General features: G+C 39.2%; 1 protein-coding gene across 1 annotated transcript in view; it reads right to left on the bottom strand.

Annotated features, from left to right (window-relative positions):
* LOC145987681 (uncharacterized) overlaps positions 1 to 26,350 on the bottom strand; it is a 195,109-nt gene that overhangs the window by 72,662 nt on the left and 96,097 nt on the right. The window lies entirely within an intron of this gene.

Raw genomic sequence — 26,350 nt, 5'->3', positions numbered from 1 at the left:
TCATTTACAAGAACTCACATACTCCAGAGCTGGATGATGGAATAGACGTTCGGCTGTTCCAAGAGTTGACCAGGAGTCTGAAGTTCGTTCCAAACTTTACTTCGCCTCAAGATGGCGAGGCGTGGAAGGGGATGAAATCGCAGGTGAGATCCAAGAAATGTGACATCGCCTTAGGAGGAATCTTCTACTTCTCCTCTCAACCTCAACCCTGGCGTTTCCTAGCTCCCCACAACTTCGACTACATCGCATTCATCATTCCCGGACCAGAACCATTTCCGTACTGGAAAGCTTTGGTGTTGCCTTTCTCATCTATGTGTTGGGCTCTTATAGGCATCGCTGCGTTGCTAGGAGCGATCGTGCTCAACATTATAGCCAAATCGTCCGCGAAGCTACTATCTCATTATGAAAGTTCAACCATATATGTATCTCTGATCACATGCTTTCTTCACATATGGAGCATTCTGTGCCAGGTTTCCTTGTACCGCCGACCTCGCATGACCCCAATGATTATCCTGGTTGGCTCATGGTGGATCTTTGGACTTCTTCTGGCGACCATCTACATCAGCAAATTTCTTGCGATCCTTAACTCGCCACCGTCAAAAGATTCCATAAAAAATATTAGAGACCTTGGGAATTCGGAGTTGCATTTAGGGGGTTCAGAATCCTCTCAAGTGACCGACATGGTGAGAAATTTCGGGATTCCACGGATCAGCGAGAGAATAGAGAGTGTGTCGATGGAAAATACGTTGATAAAGGTTGCCGAAAGAGAATACGCCATCGTGAGCAAATTTTACCACCTGCATTTCCAATCTTCCACCAAGTTCCTTGACCGAAATGGTCACAGAAAGACGCATGTTTTGAGAGAACTGCTGGCCACTTATCCTGTAGGGCTTGCCGTTCAGAACAACTCCCCCTTAGCAAACATCATGGACCCTTACGTCAAGAGAATTGTGGAAGCCGGTCTGATAAACATTTGGTACAAGTGGATCGTTCGTAAAAACAAGGAGAGGCAAGAACATGAAGATGATGGCGGCGACCATCATTTGGTACTCTCTAACACCCATCTGATGGGCTGCTATCGCATTCTTATTATAGGGCTGTCAGTGTCGTCCTTTGTTTTCTTCGGGGAGATCGTAATTTCACAGCTAATATCCACGATAGAGCAAAATAAGAAAGTTCATCCCACTCGAAAATAAAGCTGATGCAAAAGTGTCGACGTCAATTATCCCTTGAGATGATACAAAATGTTAAGAGATGACAGTGATTACAAAATGACCTAAAGAGTGTGGGGTAAGATACACATAAAAGACGTTGTCGTTTATAAGTGAGATGTACTAATTATACACCTTTAGACCGTATTAGCTATTTGTAGCTATTAAATAATTGAAACGAATTGTAACCAACGTTTTCGGCAACAGAGATGCAAAGACTGAAAAACGTTGTTGTTAGATTCGAGGTTATCATAGCTGTATCAGTTGTATCTTTTGTGGATAGGTGGAGAAACATACAACTCCTTTATTCTCCAAGATAAAACATTTCCTTGTTTCTAACAGTAGAAGTCTTCTCTACCCAGTTTTTGGAATCCCAACATGTTGAAGAAAGCAATATGGCCGATAGTTGTGCTGTTTCTATCAAATTTGATATTTGTTGATTTTAACGTTGTTCGTGTGATTCGTGTAAATTCCAGATTGCAATCAAGAAAGACAGTCCAATTGCTTCAGCTTAAAATGTTAATATCTATCATATGAAAGCATGAGGGACGTTTATCACTCTGAATTATGTATTCGCTTAATTTGAAAGTAACCATATCTCTTGATGGCATAATATTTACTATAGGATTCAGATATTCTCCAGCGAATTATCTTCAGTGTGTTTTGTATTTTGTTATTTAGAGCATATTTTATTAGTTTATGTTAATCGTGGCGATGGGGATGAATGATGATTAAATGAAAGAGATGAAAGAACGAATGTAATGCCGTCGTTGAGACTAGAGCCAAATTAGATCAACAGTCAGATCATTAAAGCTTTTGGCTGCCCACGTTGCCAGTTATGACTATTAGCCATTCACAAAGAATTAGTACTCTCAGGATCTTTTATATGTAGAAGACTTGAACTTTCTATAAGGGAGCGCTTTCAGACCGAAGCGACAGGCGATAGCAACACAACACCGGTGGTTCACACCGAAGCGACACGCCCCCCTTCAGGTTGTAAGCAAATATTTACCGCACGTGCGGAAACAACTGACCTAGGCGAAACGATGTACAATATTAAGAAAACGGCCGAATGCGATGGACACAAAAGTGACAAGCAACACACACAGCTTGATATGCCGTGGTCCGAAAAGTTACATTTATTTCTGAAGGTTGGTTTCCAAGAAACACATGTCGCTTCGGTCTGAAAACTCCCTAAATCTCCCTTGTCGCTATAGTCTGAAAGCTCGATTTTTATCCCACCAGCACGTGGCGATATCCAACGGACTTTTTTTTAACGTTATCCCTAGAAAGTAGCCTTTGGTTCAACTTCATTCCGAGGCGTCGTTTCATGATTTCCACGAGCCGCGTCCAGTTCGCGTACAATATTGCGACCTCATATTTGCTGCGAGTTATATATGGAACACAAAGTTGCGGCATGGTTTCTTGAGTCACCAAAACAGTGGATAATCTAAGTGCGCCAGTTTCCCCTTTTTCTGACATAACCAGGCACGTATAGAAATATATTTTAGGGGGGTCTGATCCAGCCAATAATAATAATAATAATAATAATAATAATAATAATTACTATTTTACGATTATTATATTATAAACTATTAATTAATATTGCATTATTATTATTATTATTATATGAATAGATGAAAGGACGTTATAAGAACAGAAACATAACAAACGTATTCATTATCTAGCTTAAAATTTTGCATAAAAACAACTGCCCTGGCAAGAAAATTAATGTCAAATAGATAAAAAATTGAATGTTTATAGAATAACAAAAAAGGGGTTACATCCAATTGACGAAAAGTAAAGTTCCTTATTAATATTTTAAATATATTATCATAAGTAGCATAAATCTTTGGTAATATCCTTCAAAGCCATATAATCCCAATTCCTTCCAATAAGTTCGGCGGAAATAAATAACCATCGATTGCATAACAAATGCTAAAACAATTATATTTTTTTATCTAATTTTTGTAGTTGGTAAGTCTTTCGGGGAGGTCCGGACACCTGGACCCCCCGCCCCCCTTGTAAATACATTCTTGGACATAACCTAAAAATGTTTCTTCGGGGTATGACAGAGTATTACCCCATTTTGCCCCGCATTTTGTGATATTGGATTCGTTGCTCCACTTGAGCAGGTACAGACACTGAGTATGCAAACGCTGTTAATGTCTGCTTTTTATGTGAGGAATAAGTACAAATGGGCGATTTACCAGTCGACAAGGCAGAGCAAACTACATTTCTTCAAGTATTGGTTTCTAAACCAATTATTCCTACATGTTTGTTATTTTCAATCATATTTGTACGTATTCTAAACCAATTATTCCTACATGTTTGTTAATCTCAATCATATTTGTATGTTTTCTAAACCAATTATTCCTACATGTTTGTTAAGCCTGAATCACACGTAATTGGATATCCAGCAGGAATGCTCTAGTTGACGCTGGACTGGCTACCCATTTGCTAGTTTTCGCCTCACACGGTACTTGTTATACCGTACTTGTCGATAGTCTTTCGTTCCCATAATGGCGGCCGCGCGAGATGTAAACAACGAATCACTTCAACCTTTTAAAATACGATAACTATTCAACCGAGAGGAATATCGCTTCGTATTAAATGGTTTTAGGTAGACAAGTGGCGCTGATAAAATACATACTTTACAACGTTTACTGTGCACGTATGGAAGAATATTTTAGCTTTTCCAATTGTAAACACCGTGCACTCATAATAGACGGTGTAACTCGACGTGCCTTTCGTGCTGTATGTATTATATATTGTAATTGGAACAGCTAACCGAAATGATCCATGAAATGCTTTGGTGTAAAACTGTGACGTACTATCTGTTATAAGATTTTTGGAAGCATTTATGCTAGCAAAAATGTTAATGGAAATGCTTTCGTCTATAGCCGGCTTAAAGGTGGACGAGCAATTTTAAGAATGTAGGAGAATTACTGCTTTGTGGTTTTATTAATGAAGGAAAAGTATGAACTAAGATTGGCTCGAAAAAAATATGGTAATCAATGCGTACCAAACAAGCTTTTTAACTTGTGTTTGCATTATTCATACATGATATTCGCAGGATTCATTCACAAAAAAAAAGTCAAACCTTTATTAATACACTTGTAATAATAAGGATTTTCATTTTCAGCTAATCATATTTGTCACGTACACATCTCATCGCTTTGCATAAATGCCTAAATACTGGGTGAGTCTTTTAAAAGAGGCCCCGTGGAAAATGCGCTCCTTGCATGTAGGCAACCTCGGTACACCGAAGAGAAGAGCGGGTTCGAGAACAGTCCAGGATATCGGTGCCAAGCATATTCGACAACATGACATGACATGACATATCCTCGACTGTTCTCGAACCCGCTCTTCTCTTCGGTGTACCAGGGTTGCCTACAAGCAAGGAGCACATTTTCAACGGGGCCTCTTTTAAAAGACTCACCCAGTATTAATGAACTGAACACGAATGCACTACACGTCATCTCTTTACTTATTTTTTTCTATCGAGAAACCACAAATGCAGCCAACTCTCGGAAACCACAGACAAAAACTCCGCTTTGCAAACTTCACATGGTCAAACTTTGCTCTGATTGGCTGGCTGTTCCACAGAATCCAGTCGAGGAAAGCTAGTAGCAATTATAATATGCCCTATTCCTCAAAACCAGTCAAGCAGTCAGCCAGGCGGCCATGATTTCTACCTAGAAAGTCAGTTCAGCGCCAACTAGGGCATTCCTGCTAGAATTCCAGTTCCGTGTGATAGGGGCTTTAGTTTAAATCATATTTGTATCTTTTCTGAACCAATTATTCCTACATGTTTGTTAGTTTCAATCATATTTGTATGTAAATAAAGGTTCAATAAAGGCATTTTTGTTAAATAAAGAAATGATGTTTGCTTATAGTATTTAATAGTCACTCCGTATCGTTAAACATTAAGTACCCAGCCTTTCCATACGTCACCTTACATCATAGAGGAAAAACAGCGCTGTATTTGATGTGTTTATCTTAATAAGATAAAGTGATTTCTGCTCCACCCTACTCGCATGTTTCGCACTACTAAATAAATACAGCAATTAAGCACATTTGCTGAAAGAAAATGAGGGTAACAAAGCATATGGGTTACTTATTGACAGTGGCGCAGGAACGTTTTTCATTTGGGGGGGGTACAAAATTCAGCCTCCCATATATATATATATGTCCAATCAAGTTCGCAATAATAATAATTAGGATAATTATATTTAATTAATTAAATATGTACATTAATTAATATTGTATTGTTATTATTACATGAATAGGTAAAAGATAGTAAAAGAATAGAAATATAACAGCGAGTATTCATTATCTAGCTTACGTGTAGTTAAGATCGCCAAGATTTGCACAAAAACAACTGCCCTGGCAAGGAATTTAATGTCAGATAGAAAAAGAATCGAATATTTATTGAATAACAAAAAAGGAGTTAGATCCAATTAACGAAAAGTAAAGTTCCTGATTAATATTTTATGGATATTATCATTAGTAGTGTGCATAAATCTTTGGAATCCTTCAAAGACGTATAAGCCAAATTCCTTGCCTTCCAATAAGTTCAGCGGATAAAACCATCGAGTATACAGAGTGCAGCAGAAATAACTCCCGGATTTCATTCGTGAATAACAAAGCAACGATAGATGTTATGCAAAATTTTATTTCACAGTTGGAAAGAACAAGGATTACCATTTTGTTTCCCATATGTACCGAGACAACTCCATGAACGCCCCTACTTTTTTTTAGGAAGACGGCACGCAGTTAATGTAACGTCTGACCGTTATGTATGGATGTTACGCAACTTCCTGCAGCCGCAATCGAACGAACGTGGCAAATTGGCTGTGTGGTTCCAACAGGATGGTGCCACAGCACGCGTATCGATGAACGTGATACGTGAAATGTTTCCAGGGCGTCTGATCTCACTTTTAAGTCACCTTCCATGGCCAACTCGTTCCCCCCGAGCTCGCACCCTGCGACTTCTTTCTGTGGGAGTACCTGCAGGCTAAAGTTTACCAAGGAAGGCCGAGGACCGCCAATGATCTGAAAGATGGTATCAGACAGGAAAGAGCGGCAATACCGACCAGACATGACTATAGCTCTTTTCAGTTCTTACGTCGTGCGGTCTAGAAGCTGGCAGGGGAAGTGGGGACCGGGGAACATGCCGCTGACCAACCAGAGAACAGACCACCTAGCGGTGGAGCCGAGAGTTAGGCAGTTGCGGGAGGAAGCTGCAGGCGCTAACTTCGTTCTGCACGTTGCTGTGTTGCCAATTCACCGCGTTGCTGATGGTTTTTTGCCCCAGTGTTGATTCCTGTTTGTTATGAGCGGAATGTAGGAATAACATACGTGGGAGTAATTGTTGTCGCGTCGTGTATTGCCTAACTGCAGTGTTTCTTCGATAAACGTGTATGTGGCATGTGATGTTACGTTTATTTGTACTCTCGCTGTTCCATTGTGACGCGAACTGTGCAGCATATTGTTAGGGAAGGCAAAGACAGTCTTGAATCACCGCGCAAACGAATCAAAAGGAACAGTATCACAAAGGCAATCGACGGTTACGATAAAGATATAACAAGAAGAATTATCCTCGGGTATTATGTAAAGGGTGAATATCCAACACTGAACAAGTTTTCGTTGATTTGCATACATTAATAAGCTTTCAGTGGGGAGTTTCGTCGTTGTGAAGGATACTGAAGTATATGGGGTTCAAGTACAAAAAGAGCAATGACGGTAGACGATTTCTGATGGAGAGAGCCGATATACGAGTTACAGCCAGAGTAACGTTTTTGAGAAAAATGCATCTTCTAAAAAATAAGGAACCTTTGCCCTATATAGGTATTTCATTTAGATGAAACGTACATAGATCAGAATTACGCTCCAACGAAAATCTGGCAAAATAAAGAGCGTACAGGGGGTTTAAAAGTGCCCGTGGGTAAAGGTGGGCGCATTATTGTTTGTCACGTAGGTTCCAGTCACACTGGTTTTCTACAGGCATGTAAATTAGTTTTCAGTGGTTTTTGCAGTTTTTAGATACGCTTGACGAAAGGAATATTAAAGACGCAGTGATTGTAATGGACAATGCTAGCTACCATTCGGTACAGTTGGAAAGAATTCCTACAACGTATACCCTTGATATCATACACTTATCGGTATTCTACTGACCACAAGATGGGGATAATACGCATTCTCAGGCCATACACGAACAATGGGACGTCTGTATTTCATGGTTCTTTCGATTTCAACTCGCCTTTCCCGCTACTCTGGCAACGCTGCAGTCTCTCTCTCTAACCGGCCTGTCTCGTTGCGCTGGATAGGTCGTTTCCCCGCTCTCCACTTCCCCTGCCAGCTTCTAGAGCGCACGCCGTAACAACTGAAAAGAGCTATAGGAGGGTAATGCAGAACTTCAGGGCGAGACTTCAGAAATGCGTACACTGTGCAGATCGGCATTTGGACGATATCATTTTAAAACAAAGTCAACTATGTCACCCAAAATGGTGACTTGTGGCAATTTTGTAAAAAATAATTGGAACATTTTGTTCTTTGCAAATGTGCAATAAAATGGTAAACCTTGTTCTTTCCAACTGTGCAATAAAGTTTTGCATAACATCTATCGTTGCTTTGTTATTCACAAATGAAATCCGGGAGATATTTCTGCCGCACCCTAACTTTTAATTGTTACGCTGTTCAAGCATGGTATTGGCATTGATGAAAATTGAGTATAACAAATGCTAAACAATTATATTTTGATAAATTACTTTTACTACTTGGTAAGTACCCCCTGGACCCCCACAAAAACGTCCTTGATACCTAGGTATAATGTGAAGCCATGAGAAATATTCTCTTTTAGAATAGCACACACGAATGTCGTGTTATTTAATGCAAAATATGCATAAATATTTTTCATTGTTTTTGTTAGAATTTAAGTTTAAAAAAAAAACAGATTTTAAAATCAGATAACAATTCTGAAACATATAAGGCTAAGCTCTGGACCTCATTCTGGGCTTATTTCGATTTCACGGAACAGAAAATCAGGAGTGAGGGGGATCTTGAGCCACCCCAACCAGGAATAATCATCTCCCGCCCACTGGATATAGAAACTACATTATATACAGTTCCACTTCAGTTCCGTTCTTTCTAATTTTAAAAGTCCCATAGCTACGCATAAAAATATCTTTAAACAATTTATGGCAGGTGTGTACCATATACAATGCCTTTTAGAAGCCATGTATTTATTTTTGGTATTAAAAAAGAAAAAAATGAGTTCAGATGGTTCCCAATCAACTCGTAAGAAGTCTAACTTTGAAACATTTGTGAAAAATATGACAAATCATTTATTTGTAATATAATTAGCTGTCCTAATGACGCTCTTCAAGTACTAAAAGTAATATCATTCGGTTCATTTACAAAACCGAAATCCTTCAGCTCTCAGAAGTAGCAAGGAAAGCCATACCCTCAAAAGTTTATTCTTTCTTTTCAATTTTTGGTGGACAATGTGAAGAGCCGGCCAAGGTTTATTTTCGTATGTAGTGGTATTAAATGCAGATACATGCGTGTGTTTTAGGATGACATGTCAATTTCTCGTTTATGTGAAAATGTAAACTTTAATGTAAGCAGAAGCATGCTGCGCGTCACAGTTAAAGATTTTCGCATCTACAAAGAAAATCCAAAACACATTCCCACCTCGCCGTACTCCGTGGCGGAGGGGTTAGCATACCGCGCTATGACGCCTGAGGTCCCAGGTTCGAATCCTGGCCTGCCCATGGGTGTTATTTTTGAGTGTCCATCAATTTCATCATATCATCATCACTCATCCTCATCTTCGCGATTAGCCAAAAGTGGCAGAAATGCGAAGTAAAATAAACCAAATCAATCAATCAAATATTCCCATCTTACTCCCAGAGACCTTGTAAATCCAATCCAAAATCTACCAATAGAACCTGCAGTGAGTCTCATTGATCTCGTGCATTCATCTGACTAATGTAATTTTCTTACAATTTGACTTTAGAGTTTAACATAAAATGGTGTTGTGTTTGTGTTGCATTCGATATCACAATTAGATTTTAAGCAATTTATGTCCAATTATAAGTATACCTAATACATAGGTAAAAAATAGTCCCCCCTCTGATAAAATCGCAAATTGCACTCTGTTTAAATGTCTAGGAAAGATTTCATTTCACCTAGGAATGGTATCGCGATGCGATGAGTCGAGAATTGTCACAGCCTCATCTTGTATCCTGTGTGGTGAGGTCCTTCTCGTTCTTGTTTGTGCTTATTTTTCTTTCGGTTTCCACTCTGAAGTTATGAAAACTTATTCCAAATTTACCTCATTCTCAGATAGGCTAATCGTCACTATTTTTTTTAAAAAAAATATCTTAATATATAGGTTTAAGTACAGTTTCCCCCCCCCCCCCCAGTTGGTCTGTCGTGTCTCGTCTCGTTCGTGTAAGTGTTCAGTTTCGGAAAATTCCATTATAAATATTCAAAAGAAAATGGGGTCAGTCATATACTCTTCTGACGAAGATTTGTATCTTATCTTCGAATCGACGCGACCACTGCTTTAGAAATGTGTACCCCCCTTACGCAAAGCAGCAATCGTCTGCAGCGTAATTGTCTGAGAGTCAATCTGATTCCATCGTTCCACACACATTTTAAACAATTTTCATCTCGTTAAAGAGGTTTCCAAGAACTTAGGTCAATGAACTAACTAGTAGCAAGCACAATGTAGTATAATAAGTTTACAATTAAATGTTTTGAATTTCTGTGGTAAGGACTATAATGCTTAAAATTTATAAACAATAATACATTTTTTATTGGGCGAATTGATAATAGGTAATTTTAACAGTAGCACCTTCCGTCTGCTGTCAAATTACCAAAGGGGGGTACAGGGGGTACAACTCGATTTACGGATTTAGGGGGGTACAGTACCCCCTTCAAAAATTTGCGGGGGTACAATGTACCCCTGTACCCCCCGTTCCTGCGCCACTGCTTATTGATTAACCTCAAAGCGTCTATAACTTGCACATGCAGGTAATAAATTGCATTTGCTATCTGGGTACTTGCAAGGTTGCAAAAATTTACGAAAGATGAATGTTCTACCAGAAAAATAATATCAGTGTAATAAAAGTGTTTAAAGAATGGAAAAAGTGGGTAAAAATAAAATCTGTAATGAGGTTAAGCACGTAAGATATTTTACGATAATAATAAAAAGGAAGAAGAACAATTCACTGTAATGTATATTTAGTCAAATATAAGTTTATTAGAATTAAATTCGAAATAATTTTATTAGTTCCAAATAATTATACTGAGGATCGGTTAAATATTTCTATGGATCCTGCATTTTTGATAGAAGCAGGAAATTTTGTACATAAGTTAAATGAACTTTGAAGAAACTTTTCAGGGGTGGAATCATTAAATGAAAATGTTTGATTTGCAGCAGTGTCCGACATATTAAACAACTTTCATTGTAATTATTACTGTATTGCTGCATTATTAATTTTTTTAAATAATTTCTTCTTTTTATGGCCATAACAAGATCGTAAAGTTTCACATACAAATCGATCAATATACAAGAAAAATGTAGGTTATTTTTTTTTTCATTTTCACCTGCGGCGTGATCAAACCAAAGGCAAAATGACAAGCACCTCAATAAAGAGCAAGACCTGTGAGTGTCAACATTTTGTCTTGCGTCTTCAGAAACGTCCAGTCCTATCCTATTCATCAGGTCCGTACCGATGTCTAGGCTAGGAGGGCTGAAGCTTAGGGAACTATTAAAAGTTCTCTTTTTCTTAAAAAAAAATAATGGCAACAAAGTCAGAATATGTAAGGGAGATTTGTGCACTTTTGCACTCCGTTTTTAAAGGTGTTTTTCATACTCTAAGACACAAATGGAATATTCTTAAATATGTTTAGCTTCTAAAAAATCAGAAATGCCAATTACGAATCCTTGGAAATAAGCTATATTATTTCTTCGTCCCGCACCTTGGGGTCTAAGGCGTCATGCTTTGGGATCCGGCTACGGGACGTGCAGGTTCGAGTATCCGGAGAGAGGGGTTACAACTTTTCTCTTGTGTATGGGACCGGTGGTCACTCACCATCGTTAGGAAATTGGGGAGCTACGAACGAGTAGCGTAACCCGGTCACGGAAACCTGCAACAACGACTGGGGGTTCCTCGTGCGGACCACACGTCACCCCGTAACTGATTGGATGCTCTCCCACCTCGGCAGGTGGGAGTAAAGCCGCTAGTCGGTAGGTAGCCCCAGGTCCTCTAGGGCAGTTGCGCCACGGGTAATGGACATTTCCACTTTGACATGAAAAACGTTTTAAGTCCATTCATTTTACAGATAATGACACAAACATGAGATGTGCAAAATATCTTGGCGATATTTGTTTTGGTTCTCGAGAAACACGCCTTCAAACACCGCTGAAATTCACCTCCTACGTCACGGATTTGAAAACGTCCTCTCCACAGACACGAGGTCCTCTGACGTCATCACATAGAAATGCGTGCAGGCAGAGCTTCTGCTCGTCCCGTCAACGTAGCATGAGCCTCGGAAGCGACGGCAAACTCACTTGTTATTGTGTAAAACAAGTATCTTGCAACTTCCAGTGCAAAAATCTGTGCTCCATTTCTTGGAGATGAATTATGCCCTAGCAGTATAGCAGTATTTACTATAATTCAGCCATTCTGTAGAGGGTTTTCCCATTAGGATGACAAAGCAAACCTTGTAACAGTCAATGGCTGAACACGTGAACAGGCTTGTTCATTGCGAATGCATAGGTTGGTTCTGACTGGCAAGAACTTAATGTTATAGGAATGCCTTTTGCTGGAATTACAATTATTTTCGTCATAATATTTTCTTCGCAAATTTTAAGATAATACTTTTAGAACACTGGTTTACACGCCAATTTATGCAATATAAGAGGTGATACGGTATAAAAAGGTACGGTGTTTTTTAATTTCCTGCAGTAAATGACAGTTTTCTTCAGTTAATATCTATTGCAAATTTTTGTATTTAGCCTACTTTTACGTCGCTTTTCCGTTCACTTTGTTTAACCGCAACGATGAGAACGCATGGTTAATTTAGTATGTATCTTCTCTAACATCACATTTGTTCCCACTTTTGGCTAATCGCTCCAATGAAGATGAATGATTAGAAGAGTATTCGAAGTCGGGGTGCAGGAGTACACCCCCACCACACACACACACACTACCACCAACTGCACAATCTAAGTTTCACCCAACCTGCCACGATACGAGACGAACTTTTTCTTCTGTCCCATCTCATTTTTTTTTTTTTTTTTTTTAGTTTATTTTACTTCGCGTTTTGTGCCTCTTGGCTAATTTGCGAAGATGGGGATGAGTGATGAAATGATGAAATTGATGAATGGACATTCACAAACAACCAAGCCCGACCGGGATTCGAACCCGGGACCCTTGGCGTCGCAGCGCGATGTGCTAACCACTCGGCCACAGGGTCGGGCCATCTCATTTCGAAAACATTCACTTGTCCCATCTTATTTTTTGAGACAAGACGGAAAGTGTCTCGTCTCGTGAGCAACACTAACATTAACAATAGAAGCATCCCATTAGCTCTCCCCAAAATCTCGAGCAAACATCCTCCCATGTAACAATTTCCAGTTCAATGAAGTCACTCACAAGGAAACAGTCATGCCCAGGTCGAGAGTCAAACCTGGAACATGGTTTGCATATAAAAGCAGGATAATATTCAGTTTTCGAGGGGCTCGTACCGTCGAAACGAGGAGTAAAAAAAAATATATATTAAGAAAGTTTTTTTTGTATTTATAATGATAAGTCTTTGCATACGTTGTTAATTCTATATTTTTCTAGACTTGAGACGAGAACGAGAATTGCCCTTCCAAACCGAGACGGATGTTTATAAATTGAGACGAGACTGTCAATGAGACATTTACAAATAAACACGAAACTGACATTTACGACTCTAAACGAGAACGAGACAAAGGCTGCCATGTCTCGTTTCGATAGGATCCTTAGTGGTGAAGTTGTGAACCAACCAATTAATGCGTTTCGGGGTAACGAGATGAGGTGGCTTTTTTCGCAGTACAAAATTCAAAATATATCGTACCATTTCAGTATGGGATATTGTTATACACATGAGCCTATATATAGTTCACGGGGCAGGGGGGATGAATCAACTTTTGGTATGATTAGGGTTGCTTTATTTCGTAAGTGAAAATCCAGGACACAGCTGGCTGGAAGCTTGTTGGGGAGCAGGGGGTGCTGGACCCGACAAAGTTGTGTGTATGTAGTCACGAAGTCACGCTAGTATTGATACTTTTCTGTTCATCTTGTGTCACTGCGTTTCTAAAAACCAAATATCTTTAAGATGACTCGAGAGGGAAAATATATTGATTTGACAGTCTCAATGCAGTTTCTTATCGCAGAAATTACGAAACTATCAGGAAATTGCAGACATTGGTCTGCAGTCCCATCTGGTGTGTGGAATTACGAAATTTCCTTCCCATCCGTGTCCCGTCCTATTCGTCTCTAATTTAAGAGAATGAAATAAGTCCGAGAAAATTTTTATGAACAAGCGGATAGAACAGGTAACTCTGGCAATTTTATTGAACCAAAAAAAGAGGGGGGGGTTGGACCCGTTGAATCTACCTTAAATACGCCCTTGGTTATACATATTATTTCCTTGTAATAATTATACATAAACTAAGTATAGATAAGTACTGTGCATCTAATGAAATCTTCTCAGTGTATTTTCCCTTATCTGTAAAAATATATTTGATCATAATTTGCGCAACAGAAATGGAACACAAACTGAAATTGCTTTATGGAAAAGAAAGTAAAATAGGCTTTATAAATAAAGTGAAGAATGTGAAAATTCTTATTTTGGACTACATAGGTTACGGTAAATTTCGATAAATATAAGTTTAAAAAATATTTTTGAGTGTCTGATCAGCAAGCAATTTTATAAGCAATATTTTTCGCATAGCCTGAGAACACACACGCAGCTGAACCATTTCATTTATCTTGCACGTGAGCAGCACTGATATTTCATAGAAGAATGATCATTACAAAGCATAGCTTTCGTATCTCCTATCGCTCCTTCTTCCATTATTTAAATCGGTACAGATTTGTAAAACTGCTGCACGTGTTCGCTCACCGTGGGCTACCCATCCGGAACTGGATGCTCGAAGCAGACGACAAACGAGCTCTCTCTAAGGCGTGACGTATTAACATGGCGGCGGCGTGTTTTCAGCGCAACGCTAGCCTCGCAACTTTGGAAGTCTCGTATCTGCCTTAAACTGGACGCAGAGAAACGCGAGAACTTGCAGGGGTCATTTTTCCAGGGTGTAGTTTTTAAAATTGTTGTAAAAAAAATTGAGTGGAAATGTCCATTATTATATTATTTTTCATGAGATACTATTCTCTCTTTCTCATTTCAAAATTTGGTTCGTATCCCACTTTCAACTGTAGGTTCAGTCCAGATTAGCCTATCTGTGCGTAAGGTAGAGGTAGAGGTAGACTTACAACAAGAATTCAAACAAAACAAACAATACATCAAAATTTTAAGGATGTAAATATCAGAAACCATGGCACAAGAAGAAAATATCGAAGGACGCAAGTAGTGCTAATTAGTTGTTTCTAAGTCATACTTTGTAGGTATGCATTTGTAGCCTCTTTTTTTTATCAATTGAATATCAGTTTTTGACATATTTTGACAATTTTTTGTCGATGTTTTAGCGTTTAGCGATGTTTTAGTAAAAATTTCCCTTTTTTCCCACTCATACTTGGTAGGTATGCATTTGTATCCTCTTTTTTTAATCAATTGAATATCTGTTTTTGACATATTTTGACAATTTTTTGTCGATGTTTTAGCGTTTAGCGATGTTTTAGTGAAATTTCCCTTTTTTCCCACCTCACACTTGTAGGTATATCACGATCTTACGTGATATAACTTAACCTATCTTACGATTTTTTTTATTTGCGCACCGAACTAACTTATATTGAACTCTGTTTGTTTCAGTATTTTAAAGGTTTTTTTTCACATATTTTATATAACCTTGTTGATTTTTTTTAGTATGTGGCAATTTTTTTTAGGAATATTTTTTAAAACTGTTCCGTCACCCTCTCGTTCTTCACGTCGTACGCGAAGGACTTCTCTGCAATCAGGATGACGCTGCACACGGTATCATCGGGCAGCGCGTCGTGGAACTCGCAGACGACCTTGATGTTGGTGCGATCGTTGACCACGACCTGCTTCCTCTTCGTGGTGTTGATGACGAACATCGGCCTGTGGGTTTTGAATTCGCTGGGTGTGTAGTACATGTCGACGTTTCCCTCGGTCACGCGCTTGTAAGCGGTGTAAGCTTCGTAAAGTTTTAGGTAATCATCTTTTGTCATGTCGAGGTTGTAATTCTCGCGCGGGAACACTTCGTTCCTGCCATTCTTGAGATAAACGTTCTTGATCTTGCAGTCGTCGAATCCGCAAACAGATTTGTCCTAAGTCTTACCCTTTCCAAGATAACCCCACTTTCGGTCGCCATTTTGGATTTCCGAGCATAGGTTCTATTCATATTTTACTTACATATAGGTGTACATGATGAATCACCAAACAGATTTTTCCTAAGTCTTACCGTTTCCAAGATAATCCCACTTCCGGTCGCCATTTTGGATTTCCGATCATAGGTTCTATTCATACTTTTTCTCATATATAGGTGTACATGATGAATCACCAAACAGATTTTTCCTAAGACTTACCGTTTCCAAGATAACCCCACTTCCGGTCGCCATTTTGGATTTCCGATCATAGGTTCTATTCATACTTTTTCTCACATATAGGTGTACATGATGAATCACCAAACAGATTTTTCCTAAGCCTTACCGTTTCCAAGATAACCCCACTTCCGGTCGCCATTTTGGATTTCCGATCATAGGTTCTATTCATACTTTTTCTCACATATAGGTGTACATGATGAATCACCAAACAGATTTTGCCTAAGTCATGAATTGGAGGGTTCTATGACAACCTATATTAATTCTCGTAAGAGAACAGAAAACACACACAAAAAAAAAAAAACAATACTGTGGTCACTACAACAAATAGTCTTCTTCAACCCCAATGCAACAACCCAAAAATCATCATCCTAACTAGAACCATGTAACTATCTGCCATCTGTTAGAGGTTTTGTGAACTAAGTGGTGCTTTGTTTGTGTGTAAAAAAAGAAATGCAATGCTTTTTGCACTTGGTTATCATCACCTAACATGTTATTAATTGTTTTTTAAAATTAATTACAACTGAAAACTAATAATTAATATTATCTAAAGTTACTAATTAATATTATACAAGTAATTGATATATTTCTTTTGTTCTTGTTGCTAGTGTTGGGTAATTATAGTTGTTGCAAAATATAGCTCTCGGGTATGACAGTTTCTGAGTTTTGTTGGGTATATAAGAACAATTTTACACGACCTCTCTCGGTTCTCCTCCGTAGCCGTGCGTGTTAAGGCGTTCACTCGTTCTTGTCATTGTTCGTTCTACGTGTGGCCTATAGGTTCGAACCCGGTCGTGGTCGAAAGTTTTTCAGCGTGTCTAGGAGTCTTGATCAGCGTGTATATTTACTTCTCTGTGTTGAGTCTACGGATTCTGAACGGGGTTGTTTAATGTATATGTTGTTCTTGATATATATATATATATGGTGTTCATGTATGTATCCAAAGCACATTGGAAACAATATTCGATCATTAGCTGCGTTCAACCACTGCTGCGGTGGAGTGACCACCCCCTGTCCCCGGGGGTCCCCCCCTGTCCCTGGATCCCTGTCCCCGGGGTCCTATCCCTGTCCCCGGGCTCGTGTTCCCGGTTAAGTTAGGTTAAGTTGTCTAATGTCTATGTGTAATGTCTATGTCTGTATGTAATGTCTATGTCCATGTCTCTGTCTTTGTAGGTTTTTTTTTGTCCTAAGATTTTTTTTTAACGCAGGACTTGGAAAAAATTTTCGATTGATGAAAAAAAATGGTTCCATGACGACCTATGTTTATTTTGGTATGGGTGGACAGAGGACACCGAGACTCGACCGACACACTAAACCCGACCTCTCTACGACTATTCGTTCAAAAGTTACGAGTGATCAAAGTTTTTGGGAGGGGGTGGGCTAACGTCTTACCCCTTGACCCCAGGACCACCAAAACTTCGTATACGTATTCTACATCTCCAAAATCGACAGGGAGCATCTAACGATGCCGTATGGGGGTGTTTTTCGATATATTTTTTCGATAAATCTTACCATTTTCGAGATATTTGCAATTTAAGATTTTTTTAACGCTGGACTTAGAAAATTTTCGGTACATTTTTTTTTGTTCCATGACGACCTATGTTTATTTTGGTATGGGAGGACAGAGGACACCGAGACTCGACCGACACACTAAACCCAACCTCTCTACGCGTACTCTACGTCACCAAAAAAAGGTTAAAGGTTCCAAATAACAATAGTTAGAGTTTCCCCAATCTAGTAAAGTGGATTGGTTGAAATCTCCAAGGCGTATTTTGCATTTTTTTTTTCAAATATGAACACGTTAAAACTGAACTGTCTCTATATAAAATAACATACCTGAAAATTATATTCACAGTAGATTGATTTTTTTGAGTATTGTAATCACCTCAAGAAATTCTATATAAAATAACATACCTGAAAATTGTATTCACAGTAGATTGAATTCTTGAGTTTTTGTATTCGCACACAAGAAATTCTATATAAATAACATACCTGAAATTCTATTTACAGTAGATTGAATTTTTTGAGTTTTGTAATCACTCCAAGAAATTCTATATAAAATAACATACCTGAAAATTGTATCGCTATATACTAGACTTTTTGATTTCTGTGATTTTGGAGAAAGCAATGGCATCCACCACCAGTTTCAATCGTAAAAATGATAAAACTGAATGTGTTACTTGTGGGAAGCTAATCTCAAGGAACAATTTATCGGTACACAGGGCAAGATGTAGCGAAACAGGTTCGAGAATTAATCGTTCGTTACCTTCTAAGCCCTGTGCTCGATGCGGAAAGATGATCAGCATTGCACATTTAAGTAAACACCTCAAAATTTGCAAACCATCGACCGGACAAGCATCGAAAAGGAAAATCTATAATGCAGATATGGAAGCTTCCACTTCCAAGCAAATTAAATTATCTAATGAACCCAAACCAATTAGATCTGCATTCAACGACCAACTCCAGGATTTTTCAATTAAGTCAGAACCAGGCCGTGACATCCTTAGTTTCTTGGATGAAACAAAAACATCTGTACTAAATATTTTAAAAGATAAACTTGAAAACAACTCTATAAAAGTATACGTTGTTCTGTTTTCTGAATACGAGAAAGTTGATGGCACAACGAGTATTTTTTATCATCGTACAAAAAACCAGACACTTTATTTTGCTGACGTCGAAAATTTGGACAACTTCTATTATAAAGTTACCAATGAGCTGGTTAAGAAACATGACGATTTCGAGGCTAAAGGGTCGGGATGGTCTCTATGTGGAAGTCCTCACACGTTAACTGTTTACGTGAACCAATTCTCGCCTCTTCGTGCATCCAGCTACGTTCCTCTTCCACCGAACATTCAACACAAGAGGGCTGTGTTAAATATACAGAACAGCGATAAAAAGTGTTTTCTCTGGTGTGTGTTGGCAGAACTTCACCCGATTCATTGGTCAAATAATCCAGAACGGGTTTATCATTACAAGCAATACGAGTCCGAGTTTGAAAGTGTAATGTCTGGCATCGAATACCCGGTGACATTGTCGGATATAACAAAGTTCGAAAATCGTGCAGGAAAACGCATCGCTATTAATGTATATTCCTTCACGTCAGATAAATATCTCGTGCATCCCGTCAGGATAAGCGATATCGACGATGACGATGCTTGTGTAATAAATCTCCTTCTCATTTCCAACGAGGATGTCTATCATTACACGCTAATTCGTTCAATGTCTCGATTACTAGGAAGCCAAACAACCAAGCATGAACATTGCATCGAAGTTTGCCCGAGATGCCTAACCACGTTCGACGATCAAAAACAACTCAATTATCGAAAATACACCGGACGTCAAATTGCTATCGATAAACTTGCCGAACATAAAATTTATTGCCGTGACAACAGACCGGCTAGAATGTTGATGCCCGAAACGAACGAAGTCGAAGAATTCAAAATGCACAAAGCATTGTTGGAACATCCCGCAATCATCGTCGCAGATTTCGAGTCTTTCCTGAAACCACTCTCCTACTGCGAACCGGATCCTGAAATTTCCTCCACAACGCCGTACCAGCTTCATAAACCTAATAGTTTCGGCTATGTTGTTGTGCGACGTGATAAAATAAATGAAGCATATATATACCGCGGGCCAAATGTAATCGAACACTTCCTGGAAAAAATGGTGGAGGAGGTTGAGGTAATTGGTAGCGTACTGCTTACATCAAAACCGATGGCACCTTTAACTGAAAATGAACTTCAAAATTACAATTCCACTGAGGTGTGAGGTGTGTCTGGTATGTGATCAAAGTTTCACTGATGAGAACAAAAAAATATTCCACCACGATCATTTCAGCGGAAACTACATAGGTGGAATTTGCAACACGTGCAATCTTAAAATCCAGAAACCTAAATTCATCCCCATATTCTTTCAACACGGAAGCGGATATGATTTTCACCACCTGGTGAGACATCTTGGCTACGATCCGAAACGTATAGGTGTCTTGGCCGAGAATGAAGAACGCTACATTAGTCTCAGCAAGCAAGTGTCGATTCCGGGAACGAAAAATACAATCGAGATGCGCTTCCTGGATTCGTATAGATTTCTCTCTGCAAGTCTGGATGCTTTAGCGAACAAACTCACCGACGATCAATTTAAAATAACTAGAGATAGTTTTCCCAACGTAGACATAGAACTCGTTAGACGTAAAGGGGTTTATCCTTACGAATATGTTAGTGATGGTTCTAAATTTAACGACGACGCTCTTCCACTTCCAAGAGAATTTTACAGCAGACTCAGAGAGAAAGGAATCACGGACGAATTCTTTGTTCTATACTTAGTATCGTCGATTGTGAGTAAAGGCAATCGATGTAATCGTGGAAGGTGAGTTTGTTCTCCACCGTATTTTTGCCCACACCTTTTGCTTTCTTCGTGACGCTAGTCTCTGTTCTCATGGCATACATCTTCGAACGCAAACCCGCGAACTCGACAATAATATCACCGTTACATTCATCTTTCAGTTTACCTAGGACTTTTTTGTTACGAGATGGAATTCCAAATCTGTTGGGTTGAGGATACGCAGAAGTATCGAAATACTCAAGCATGGAAGGATTTTTTATGTCTTCGTATAGGTTAGATGTTTGTATGCTGTAAATAAAGCTGTCGGTGTCCGTGTACAAAAGTGATATTTTATCATTGTAGAAGGGTTTCATCACGTCATAATGAAATTCGAACATGTAAAGTTTCGACAAGTCGAGAACCGTTGCGCCAACGTAAATTGGTTTTCTGAATTTCATCAATTTTATATCTAGATTGAAAAGTGCCAAATTCTCGTTGTAAATTTTTCTCGACTTGAATCTAGGATCGGCTATCCACTTCCGACATTTATTCTTATCGGAAATTAATTTCACGTCTACGTGCTTTCTAACATTCTCCATGGTCTTTCCGTACACCGCATTGTTCATTAATTTAAAGAAGTCCTTGTCTAAATCGGAAGTGGCAGCTGTTCTATGTTGTGTGTTAGTTTCTATGTAAGGTCTTAACCACGTGGAATGTTTAAACTTTAGTATTCTTCTAACATTTACTATCTGAACACCCTTCCCAATCAAAAACCGGAGATTCTTGTAGTGGACGACGTATCTCTGTTTAGGGTCCAATGTTAACAAAAGCTTGTCTTGAACCGAGTCGGGTGGACATTTGATTTCGGGAGTCGGAGGCAAATCCGAAAACGTGTCGTGCAGGTGGTCGGAGAATTGGAGATATACCTCTGCAAAGAAACCACACTCGCTATCGTCGAAATGAATAATGTCTATCGAAGTGGGATCTAACCATTCGAATCCCCCGTAAGGAAGTTTCTGAACCATGGCATGTCCGTAGAGATTATTAACGTCGGCGTAGAAGATGTAATTCGATGCTCGATTTGAATCGTTATCTTCTTTCATGTGTACGTTATTAGCTTTTGCATGTCTCTGTACGCATTGCACCATTCCACCTCGTATCCCTCTTTCGATAAATAGCAACATGTCAACGTCCGATATCAGTTCCAGCTTGACCTTTGTCTGGAATAACATTGCCGACCACGCTAATCCCGGTAGACTGTAGAAATACGCTGGATCTAATTTATAAATATTCGTTGCCGTTTTCCTGAACGCTTGAAAAACATCCGCGAGTATCGTCACGTCTAATTTTAAGTATGCGTCGTGGTAGTCTCCGAGTGTCCTACATTCTAATTTCTCCCACATGAGTTGCGCGTGTTGGTATTCTTCGTCCGTGATTCCTTTCTCTCTGAGTCTGCTGTAAAATTCTCTTGGAAGTGGAAGAGCGTCGTCGTTAAATTTAGAACCATCACTAACATATTCGTAAGGATAAACCCCTTTACGTCTAACGAGTTCTATGTCTACGTTGGGAAAACTATCTCTAGTTATTTTAAATTGATCGTCGGTGAGTTTGTTCGCTAAAGCATCCAGACTTGCAGAGAGAAATCTATACGAATCCAGGAAGCGCATCTCGATTGTAGCGTTCTTCATTCTCGGCCAAGACACCTATACGTTTCGGATCGTAGCCAAGATGTCTCACCAGGTGGTGAAAATCATATCCGCTTCCGTTGTGAAAGAATATGGGGATGAATTTAGGTTTCTGGATTTTAAGATTGCACGTGTTGCAAATTCCACCTATGTAGTTTCCGCTGAAATGATCGTGGTGGAATATTTTTTTGTTCTCATCAGTGAAACTTTGATCACATACCAGACACACCTCACACTCAGTGGAATTGTAATTTTGAAGTTCATTTTCAGTTAAAGGTGCCATCGGTTTTGATGTAAGCAGTACGCTACCAATTACCTCAACCTCCTCCACCATTTTTTCCAGGAAGTGTTCGATTACATTTGGCCCGCGGTATATATATGCTTCATTTATTTTATCACGTCGCACAACAACATAGCCGAAACTATTAGGTTTATGAAGCTGGTACGGCGTTGTGGAGGAAATTTCAGGATCCGGTTCGCAGTAGGAGAGTGGTTTCAGGAAAGACTCGAAATCTGCGACGATGATTGCGGGATGTTCCAACAATGCTTTGTGCATTTTGAATTCCTCGACTTCGTTCGTTTCGGGCATCAACATTCTAGCCGGTCTGTTGTCACCGCAATAAATTTTATGTTCGGCAAGTTTATCGATAGCAATTTGACGACTATGAAGATTTTGATGATCACGTAGGTCACGATCGTCAAACGTGGTTAGGCATCTCGGGCAAACTTCGATGTTGTTTGCATGCTTGGTAGTTTGACTTCTGACCAAGCGTGATAGTGAACGAATGAGACAGTAATGGTGAACACTGTCGTTTGAAATGAGAAGAAGATTAATCACACAAGCATCGTCATCGTCGATATCGCTTATCCTGACGGGATGCACGAGATATTTATCTGACGTGAAGGAATATACATTAATAGCGATGCGTTTTCCTGCACGATTTTCGAACTTTGTTATATCCGACAATGTCACCGGGTATTCGATGCCAGACATTACACTTTCAAACTCGGACTCGTATTGTTTGTAATGTCCAACCCACTGTGGATTATTTTTGCAATAAACAGGATGCAGTGCAGCCAATATACACCAAAGGAAACACTTGTTATCGCTGTTCTGTATATTTAACACAGCCCTCTTGTGTTGAATGTTCGGTGGAAGAGGAACGTAGCTGGAAGCGCGAAGAGGCGAGAATTGGTTCACGTAAACAGTTAACGTGTGAGGACTTCCACATAGAGACCATCCCGACCCTTTAGCCTCGAAATCGTCGTTTTTCTTAACCAGTTCATTTGAAAGATCAGAATAAAATCCGTCCAAATTACCGACATCCACCAAATGAAGAGCCTGGTTTTTTGTACGATGATAAAAAATACTCGTTGTGCCATCAACTTTCTCGTATTCAGAAAACAGAACAACGTATACTTTTATAGAGTTGTTTTCAAGTTTATCTTTCAAAATATTTAGTACAGATGTTTTTTTTTTCATCCAAGAAACTAAGGATGTCACGGCCTGGTTCTGACTTAATTGAAAAATCCTGGAGTTGGTCGTTGAATGCAGATCTAATTGGTTTGGGTTCATTGGATAATTTAATTTGCTTGGAAGTGGAAGCTTCCGTTTCTGAATTATCGATTTTCCTTTTCGATGCTTGTCCGGTCGATGGTTTGCAAATTTTGAGGTGTTTACTTAAATTTGCAATGCTGATCATTTTTCCGCATCGAGCACAGGGCTTAGAAGGTAACGAACGATTAATTCTCGAACCTGTTTCGCTACATCTTGCCCTGTGTACCGTTAAATTGTTCCTTGAGATTAGCTTCCCACAAGTAACACATTCAGTTTTATCATTTTTACGATTGAAACTGGTGGTGGATGCCATTATGCTTTCTCCAAAATCACAGAAATCAAAAAGAATAGTATATAGCGATACAATTTTCAGGTATGTTATTTTATATAGAATTTCTTGAGGTGAAATAGAAAACGCACGATCACGTCAAAATTCACTCTGGTCGAAATTACTATGAAAAACCACGTGAAACACCTTTGAACTTGAAATAATAGATGGTATGTAGCTTCAAAGAAAGTTAAATACCTATTTTTTTTTTTACAAAAACAAGGAGCGCTGCGACAGGACGTCCGTACTCTTCGGCTGCTCTCACGAGACTGACTGATCTGCAGTGTATGCCGTCTTATATATAATAAAAGCGCGGACCGTATTGAAAACACCTGTAATAATTAACCAATCAGAAGACGCCACGTTAGATATGACTCATCACATTACGTCATAACTTGTTGCAATATGTTGTGTAATAGTTTACTCCCTTATAGTTAATACAACGAAGGGCATTAGATATGAGTCATCACAATGTTACGTAATAACTTGTTGCAAAAACGTTGTGCAATAGTATACCCTAATACAATTAAGGGGTGCTTAATATGAGTCATCACAATGTTAGTTACATGGTTCTAGTTAGGATGATGATTTTTTTTTTGGTTTGTTGGATAGGGGTTGAAGAAGACTATTTGTTGTAGTGACCACAGTATTGTTTTTTTTTGTGTGTGTGTTTTCTGTTCTCTTACGAGAATTAATATAGGTTGTCATAGAACCCTCCAATTCATGACTTAGGAAAAATCTGTTTGCTGATTCATCACGTACGCCTATACGTGAGTAAAATGTGAATAGAACCTATGTTCGGAAATCCAAAATGGCGACCGGAAGTGGGATTATCTTGGAAACGGTAAGACTTAGGAAAAATCTGTTTGCTGATTCATCACGTACGCCTATACGTGAGAAGAAGTATGAATAGAACCTATGTCAGAAATCCAAAATGGCGACCGGAAGTGGGGTTATCTTGGAAACGATAAGACTTAGGAAAAATCTGTTTGGTGATTCATCACGTACGCCTATACGTGAGTAAAAGTATGAATAGAACCTATGCCCGGAAATCGAAAATGGCGACCGGAAGTGCGGTTATCTTGGAAACGGTAAGACTTAGGAAAAATATGTTTGCGGATTCATCACGTACGCCTATACGTGAGAAAAAGTATGAATAGAACCTATGATCGGAAATCCAAAATGGCGACCGGAAGTGGGGTTATCTTGGAAACGGTAAGACTTAGGAAAAATCTGTTTGCAGATTCATCACGTACGCCTATACGTGAGAAAAAGTATGAATAGAACCTATGCTCGGAAATCCAAAATGGCGACCGGAAGTGGGGTTATCTTGGAAACGGTAAGACTTAGGAAAAATCTGTTTGCGGATTCATCACGTACGCCTATATGTGAGAAAAAGTATGAATAGAACCTATGCTCGGAAATCCAAAATGGCGACCGGAAGTGGGGTTATCTTGGAAACGGTAAGACTTAGGAAAAATCTGTTTGCGGATTCATCACGTACGCCTATATGTGAGTAAAATATGAATACAACCTATGTTCGGAAATCCAAAAGGGCGACCGGAAGTGGGGTTATCTTGGAAACGGTAAGACTTAGCAAGAATCTGTTTGCGGATTCATCACGTACGCCTATATGTGAGTAAAATATGAATACAACCTATGTTCGGAAATCCAAAATGGCGACCGGAAGTGGGGTTATCTTGGAAACGGTAAGACTTAGGAAAAATCTGTTTGCGAATTCGACGACTGCAAGATCAAAAAAGTTTATCTCAAGAATGGGAGGAACGAAGTGTTCCCGCGCGAGAATTACAACCTCGACATGACCAAAGATGATTACCTCAAACTTTACGAAGCGTACTCCGCTTACAAGCGCGTGACCGAGGGAAGTGTGGACATGTACTACGCGCCCAGCGAATTCAAAACCCACAGACCCATGTCCGTCATCAATACCACGAAAAGGAAGCAGGTCGTGGTCAACGATCGCACCAACATCAAGATCGTTTGCGAGTTCCACGACGCGCTGCCTGCCGATACTCTATGCAGCGTCATCCTGGTCGCAGAGAAGTCCTTCGCCTACGACGTGAAGAACGAGAGGGTCACGGAGCAGTTTCAAAAAATATTCCTAAAAAAATTGCCACTTACTAAAAAAAAAATCAACAAGGTTATATAAAATATAATCTAAGTTAGTTCGGTGTGCAAATAAAAAAAGGATAGGTCACTGAAGATCGTAAAAAAAATCGTAAGATAGGTTAAGTTATATCACGTAAGATCGTGATCGAGTAAGATGTTGGCAACACTGCGAGATAATAAGGCTTGTGTCTTACAAGAGCAAACCATTAAGTCGAGCCCCACCGAGCCCCACTTTTGGTTGGTGAACTCTCTCCATTTGAGTCTACAACAGTTCGGTGTGCAAATAAAAAAAAATGATAGGTTAAGTTATATCACTGAAGATCGTAAAAAAA

The sequence above is a fragment of the Lepisma saccharinum genome, chromosome 5, assembly GCF_977018435.1.
Source record: "Lepisma saccharinum chromosome 5, izLepSacc3.1, whole genome shotgun sequence".
Classification (NCBI taxonomy): domain Eukaryota; kingdom Metazoa; phylum Arthropoda; class Insecta; order Zygentoma; family Lepismatidae; genus Lepisma; species Lepisma saccharinum.
Note: the sequence above shows the minus strand (reverse complement) of the source record. Positions and strands in the feature narration are given on the sequence as shown.